The 7,382-nt window shown below is 40.2% G+C and overlaps 1 protein-coding gene across 5 annotated transcripts in view; it reads left to right on the top strand.

Annotated features, from left to right (window-relative positions):
• Positions 1 to 6,498: 6,498 nt before the first annotated feature.
• The window catches only part of SNPH (syntaphilin), a 34,821-nt gene continuing 33,937 nt past the window's right edge, over positions 6,499 to 7,382 (top strand). For all 5 annotated transcript variants that reach the window (XM_045084003.1, XM_004746757.3, XM_013053442.2 and 2 more), the window contains exons 1-2: positions 6,499 to 6,635; positions 6,898 to 7,003. The gene's annotated coding sequence lies outside the window, so the exon portion shown is untranslated. The remainder of the gene's footprint in view (positions 6,636 to 6,897; positions 7,004 to 7,382) is intronic.

Here is a 7,382-nt window from a genome sequence, read left to right as displayed (position 1 = left end):
GTAGATTCCTTGGGATTTTCTATATAGATAATCATGTTGTCTACAAAGAAGGACAGTTTTATTTCTTCCTTGTCAGTCTGTTCCCAATGTGAGAAGGAAAGCATTCACCTTCACCATTCTGTATGATATTAGCTATAATGGTTTGGGGAGAGGGATAATTTTTGTCAGGTTGAGGATATTCCTTTTATTTTTAGTTTGCTGAGAGTTGGGTATGTGTGTGTGTGTGTATGTGTGTGTGTGTGTGTGTGTGAATGGATGTTAATTTTGCCAAACACTTTCTGAATTGATTGTTTCATGAGTTTTTTCTTTACACTGAATATGGTGGATTTCACCAATTGATTTTTGAATATTTTAATCAGTTTAGCATATCCAGGATAAACTCTACTTGATCTCAGTTTGCTAATTTATTTTAACAGCTTTATTGAGACATAATTTACTTACCTTAAAATTCACCCCTTTTAAAGTGATCACTTCATGTTTTTAGTATATTCACATTGTTATGCAACTATTCCCATTATCTAATTTTAGACTGTTTCATCGCTCAAAAAGAAACCCCATACTTAGTACAATCACTCCTCACTCCCTCTTTCCCCACAGCTCCAGGCAACCGCTAATGCACCTTTTGACTCTCACAGAGTATATGTCTTGTGTCTGATTGTTTTCGCTTAGCATAACATTTTCAAGGTTTATCCACGTTGTAGAATGTACCTGTACTTCATTCTGTTTAGTGGCTAAATTATTACTCCATTATATGGATATACATTCTGTTTATCCATTCACCAGTTGGTAGACATGTGGTTCTTCCCACTTTTTGACTATTATGAACAATGTGGCTGTGAACATGAGTATTTACGTTTTTGTATATTCATGTTTTCATCTTGCTTGGATTTATACCTAGGAGTGGAATTGCGGGGTCATATGATAACTCCATGTTTAACTTTTTGAGGAACTGTCAAGCTGTCTTTCAAAGTAGATGTGCCATTTTACCTTTCTGTCAGCAATGTATCAGAGTTCCAATTTGTCAGTGCTTATTATTGTTCCTTTTAAAAATTATAGCTATCTTAGTGAATGTGAAATATCTCATAGTTTTGATTTGCATTTTCCCAATAACTAAAGATGTCGAACATATTTTCATATGGATTTGGTGTTTTGTTTTTGTTTAGGATTTTTGCCTATATACTCATGAGGGATATTAGTTCATAAGGGTATTTGTCTTTTCTTACTTATTTTCTTCTGGTTCTGGTGTCAGGATAATACTGGCTTCATAAAATAACTTGGGAAGGGTTTCCTCCTCTTATTTTTCTGGAAGAGACTACAGAGAATTTGTTTTATTTCTTATTTAAATGTTTGGTAGAATTCACACATGAAACAATCTGGATCTGAGAATTTATATTTGGGAAGGTCTTAAACTACGAATTCCATTTTTTAAAATAGTTGTAGGCCTATTCAGTTATCTTTTTCATTTTGAGTGACTTTTGGTAGTTTTCGAGGAATTGTTCCATTTCATCTAAATTGGTGATTATGTGTGTAGAGTTGTTTGGAGTATTCCCTTATTATCCTTTTAATGTCTGCAAGGTCGATGGTAATAATCCCTCTTTCATTCCAGATATTGTTAATCTGTGTCTTCTTTTTCTTTTCAGTCATACTAGAGACTTATTAAATTTATTGGTCTTTTCAAAGAACCAGCTTTTGGTTTCATTGATTTTCTCACTTTTTTTTCTTTTTTCAGTTTCATTAATTTTTGCTCTGATATTTAATATTTCTTTCCTTTGGCCTGTTTTGAGTTTGTTTTGCTAAAATGGAAGCTTACTTGATTTGAGACCTTTCTTCTTTTCTAATTCAAACTCTTAATGTTATGTATTTCCCTTCAAGTACTGCTTCAGCTGCATTGCCCATATGTTGATATGTTGTATTTTCATTTTTGTTCAGTTCAAAATATTTTCTAATTTCTTTTTTTTTTAAGATTTTACTTATTTATTTTTAAAAAAAGATTTTACTTATTTATTAGAGAGAGACAAAAAGAACATGACTTGGGGGAGAGGCAGAGAGAGGGAGAAGCAGACTCCCCACTGAGGAGGGAACCTGATGCAGGGCTTGATGCCAGGACCCCCAGAATCACAACCTGAGCCAAAGGCAGGTACTTAACCAACTGAGCTACTCAGGCATGCCTATCTTCTGATTTCTTTTGAGACTTCCTTTTTGACCTGTAGATTATTTAGAAGGATATTATTTAATTTTCAAGGGAGATTTTCCTGTTATCTTTCTGTAATTCATTTCTAGTTTAAATCATGGTCAAAGAACATACTTTAAATGAGTTAGATTCTTTTAAATTTGTTAAGGTTTGTTTTTGTTTTATGACCCAGTATTGGCAGATGTTCCATGGCACTTGAAAAGCATATATTTTGCGGTTGTTAGGTGAAGTGTTCTGTCAGTGTCGATTGGACCTAGTTGATTGACAGTGCTCTTCATTTCTCCTTATCCTTGCTTGTTTTCTGTCTACTCATTCTACTGATTACTGAGAAAAGAGAATTCATCTCTAAAGCTGTAATTGTGAATCTGTGTATTTCTCCTTTTAGTTCTGATGGCTTTTGCCTCATGTATTTTGAAGCTCTTGTATTAGGTGCATACACATTTACAATTATATCTTCCTGGAAAGTGACCCTTTTATTTTTGTATAATGATTCTCTTTAACCATGGTAATTTTCTTTGCTCCGAAGTCTACTTTTTCTCATCTTAAACCACTCCAGCTTTCATGATTGCATGGTATGTGTTTTTCTATGTCTTACTTTTAAACTACCTATATCATTATATTTAAAGTTAGTTTTTATAGACAGCATCTATTTAAGTCATTTTTTATCCATTCTGATTATCTCTTTTTAATTGATGTATCTAAACCATTTAGTTTGGGGGCGCCTGGGTGACTCAGTCATTAAGTATCTGCCTTTGGTTCAGGTCATGATTGCAGGGTCCTGGGATCAAGTGCTGCATTGGGCTCCCGGCTTAGCAGAAGGCTTGCTTCTCCCTCTCCCACTCCCCCTGCTTGTGTTCCCTCTCTTGCTGTGTCTCTCTCTGTCAAATAAAATCTTTAAAAAAAAATAAACCATTTATTTTTAATATAAATATTGGTATGTTTGGACATCGATCTGCCTTTTAATATGTGTTTACTATTTGTTCTCCCCATTTTTTGTTTCTCTGTTCCCCCTTTCTTGCCTTATTTTAAAATATTTGAACATATTTTTAGAATTCCATTTAATTTACCTGTTTTTTTTTAACTATATCTTTTGTTATAGGTATTTTTAAGGATCCCTGAGAATTACAATATATACACTTAACTTTTCACACCCTACTTAGAATCAGTATTTTACCACTTTAACTGGAGTGTAGAAACCTTACGTCATAAAAGTTCCCTTTACACTTCCTCCTTTATATTGTAATTGTCTTATCTATATATATTGAAACCCCATCAGACTGTGTTATGATTTCTGCTTTCAACTGTCAAACTTACTTCAAAGAACTCAAGAAACGAAAAAAGTTTCTTAAATTTACCCAGATATTTACCATTTTTATTGTTCTTTCCTTCCTTTTATTTCATGTTTCCTTATATCATCTATCTCCCTTCTGTCTGAAGAATTTTCTTCAGCAGTTCCTTCAGAGCAGGTCTGCTGACAATGAATTCTTTTAGTTTTTCTTTATCTGAGAATATCTTTATATACCTTTATTCCTGAAGGATAATTTTGCTGCATATGGAATCCTGGTTGTCTGATCTTTTCTTTCAGTGATTTAAAAATTTTGTTCCATTTTTTCTTGCCATCTATGGTTTTGGTTGAGAAATCCAGTTATTCAAATCCCTCTTCCTGTTTAATTAATGCATACTTTTTCTCTGATTGCTTTCAAGATTTTTTTCTTAAGTTTTCACTAGTAACTGAAAATTATTATCATTTTTAAATTATTATTATTTGGTTCCTTTCTTTGGGGTTCATCAGAAAGCTGGAGTGTGGATATTTATTTACTCTTCTCTTTTGTTGGCTTCTTCCCACACTTGCACCTGCATCTGGAGCCAAATGATGGGAAGACATAAGGAGACAAAAAATCAGAGGCTCACCCTCTCTCAGGACCACAGTTACTCTGATTGGAGAAGTCTCTCCTTCTCTCAGAGTTTGAGACATGTGGGTCCCTGTTGTCCTAGCCACCACTGCAGGATCACCTGGGGGCTGGGTCATGAGACAATGGAGAAAAGTTTAAAGAAGGAAAATTATTTTCCCCCACTCACACTGAACAGAAGAGGGTCTCCTTTTCCTGAACTTCAGGTCAGAACTAGAGAGCTACTTTGGGAGCTTTCTCTGTGTTGATTCTCCAAGTCCAGATTTGGGTTGCCTTGAGACTAGGCCAGGAGATTCCAGAGGAAACAAAAATGGTAAGTTTGCTAGTCACCAAGCCAGAAAATTCTGGCCTTCTTCCCCAATTTGCCTGCTAGTATTTTCTCTTCAGACTCCTCATGTAGCTGCTATTTGTTCAGGTTTTACTGCTGCATTCAGTTTATTCTGTTTATCCAGGGTAGGAATCAAAATTGCTTTTGAAATAAAGCTAATTTGAGTATCTCATAATTAGTATAAAACAAAACTACTAATTTTTTTAAAGATTTTATTTATTTATTTCAGAGAGAGAGCTTGAGTGTGCACTCATGAGTGGCAGGGAGGGACAGAGGGAGAAGCAGACTATCTGCAGGGGAGAGGGCGGCTGATCCCAGAAGCCTGAGATCATGAACTGAGCCAAAGGCAGCCACTTAACAAACTGAGCCACCCAGGTACCCCCAAATTACTAACTTCTTTAGAATAATTTGATTTATGCTTAAAATCCACATTTGTTGTAATTTACATTTTAACTAAATACTGGTTCTCTTCATCACATGCCTTATAATGCTGAGGAGAGAATTATTTACTAGCTAACACCATCACAGATGGAAGTAATATGGGTGCAGGTGCTCTCTTGATTGGGGGAAGTTGTTTGTGGAGATTTCTGGGAAATGTAGTCTTCTAAATACCAAGCCTAATTAATTAATTAATTAATTAAACCAAATCCAAAAACTCATGGGGACAGACAAAATTTATTTTAGTGAGGATCTTAGAAATTATCTCCTGATAAGAAAACAAATTGTATGGTTTCCTTTGGTTTTGCTTCGAGTGCAAAGAAGTCACACAATTTAAGTGGGCCTTATGGCAGATAGAACATATTATTAATTAACTTGCTAATACAGCATTAGGTTGTTTTTGCTTTTGTTTTTTGACAGCAGACCTTATTTCACATGGCTTTTTCAGCTACAATTTCCTATTCCTGCTACAATTGCCCTGCCATGTTATTCCACAAGGCATATTGTAATGATGGCCATCTGAAAGGAAAATTCAACTTAATAGACTAGAAGGAAGAATATAATCAACACCAAAAAAATTTATAGACATAAGTTTCAGAATTATAGGCATTGTTACAGAGTGGTGGATTATCACAAATTCCAGCCACAGGAAAAGATTTAACTTTGACAAATAACAGTAAATTTAAAGTAAAAATTTCCCCCCTGTACTTTATAAATACTGTTCTCGCCAGGCCAGTACTGCAGAATCATGATACAAAGAGGGCAAAATCACTTTACAAATTCTCTCTCAGCTTAGGTGGAGGGCAGAGGGTAACAAGTTCATCCCAAGAGTAGACAGACTTGACCTAAGAGTCTTAGGAGACAAGGATGGCATCTGGCCTAGTTTGTATGGAAGACTGGGCCTGGCACAAGGTGTGCTTGCTCTCTCATTCACTTAGTCAGTATTTACTGAGCTCCTGGTAAGTGTCAAGTACTACTCTAGGCACTGCGAGGATAGCAAGGGAAAGTACAAAGTTCCTTCCCTCATAGAACGGACATTCTAGTAAAGGTGACAATGACAGACAAATAGTATTTATACAACATTTCCGACAGAGGGAAAAGGTGCATAATGAACACTTAACCCAGGTTATGATGATCTCTCTGTGTTTTCAAAGATTAACCATCTCAATACTTCAAAGACAAACATTTTCATTTTCAGATATTTAAGATTCTTGCCTTCATTTTCCTTACTAGTCCAAATGCTGTTCACATTTAATAAGTGACCCCGGTACTCAGAAGCGAAAAGTGTTCCTCACGGAATTCAGATGACATAACTATTTAACATAAAACGTCAGCGTGCCAGGAAGTGAGATTGGTATCATCGACCCATGTTTCAGATGAGAAAGCTGAGGCCCAGGGAGGTGAAGGGACTGGCCCGGGATCCCACCACCTGTCCATGGACACTGCGCTTTCCTCAGTGCCCCACTGCCCAGCTCTGAGCACAGGGTGGCGTGTAGGTGCGAGAGGACCCCACCCCATGCGTGCTCGCGCCCCGGCTCCCACGCCCTCTGGAGCAAGATGCCAACTATCTCTTTAAGAAGGAAAGTGAAGACAGGCCGCTTACGCAGCTGCCATCGAGCCGCCCACTGGCTGGTCCCTTCCATCCACCTCACCCTCCCTTTCCCTCCCTCCCGGCAGCCCCAGCCCTGGCGAGCCGCCTCCAGCAGGGGCTCCGGAGAGCAGGTCGGCGGCCTGGGCAGGGCAGCCGAAGCCATGGAAGCCTCCGCAGGTGATGACAGGGACCCCGGGGACCTCCGGGCCCACCGCCCAGCTGCGCCCACTGCAGCGGCGAGTGCCGAGAGCGGGTGGGGGGAGGGGAGGCGCGGGCCGCGCCGGGAAGCAGACGGGACCAAGCGCCCGGCAGGCAAGCAACCTGCCCCCAGGCTTCTTGGCTGCTGCGGCCCAGCTGGCAGCTGCGCGGGGCTCGGCCGCCCGGTGTCCCCGCCCGCGTTCACCCGCCCCTGTCTGTGTGTTTTCCCCCGCCGCCGCAGGTTGCTGAACAGGGCCAGACAGCCGCAGCCGCGACTGCAGAGGCGCTGCGCCAAGCGGGGCCGGAGCGGTGCGAGCCGGCGGGCTGCGGAACGCCAGCGGACTCAGGTGAGGAGGCCGAAGCCGCGCCGAGAGGGGACCCTGCGCTGCACCCGGCCGGCGGGCGGGGGCCGCTGGGGACTGCCCGCTGCGGTAGAATCCCTCAGAGGGCACCGGCCGAGGAGGGGTTAACCGTGACTCATTCCTACCCTCCCTTCATTCCCCCCCACCCCCAAACCGTGAAAATCACTCATTACTGGATGCTGATTACTGCGGGGAAGATGCCCAAGGTGGGCGATTAGGAGAGGTTTGGGGACCACCCTGTTCCTAAATGTCTTCCTCTTATGGCGTTTAGCAAATATTTAAGCCCCTTTCCCTTTTTGAGGAAAAGCAAGGGTACCTAGGGGTGGAAGAAGGATGGAAGAAGGGTGGAACCCCCCCCTCCCAA

This window comes from Mustela putorius, unplaced genomic scaffold (genome assembly GCF_011764305.1).
Source record: "Mustela putorius furo isolate JIRA1106 unplaced genomic scaffold, ASM1176430v1.1 tig00000743_pilon_pilon_pilon, whole genome shotgun sequence".
NCBI lineage: Eukaryota > Metazoa > Chordata > Mammalia > Carnivora > Mustelidae > Mustela > Mustela putorius.
The sequence above is the reverse complement of the archived record's forward strand: the minus strand, read 5'-3'. Positions and strand labels throughout refer to the sequence as shown.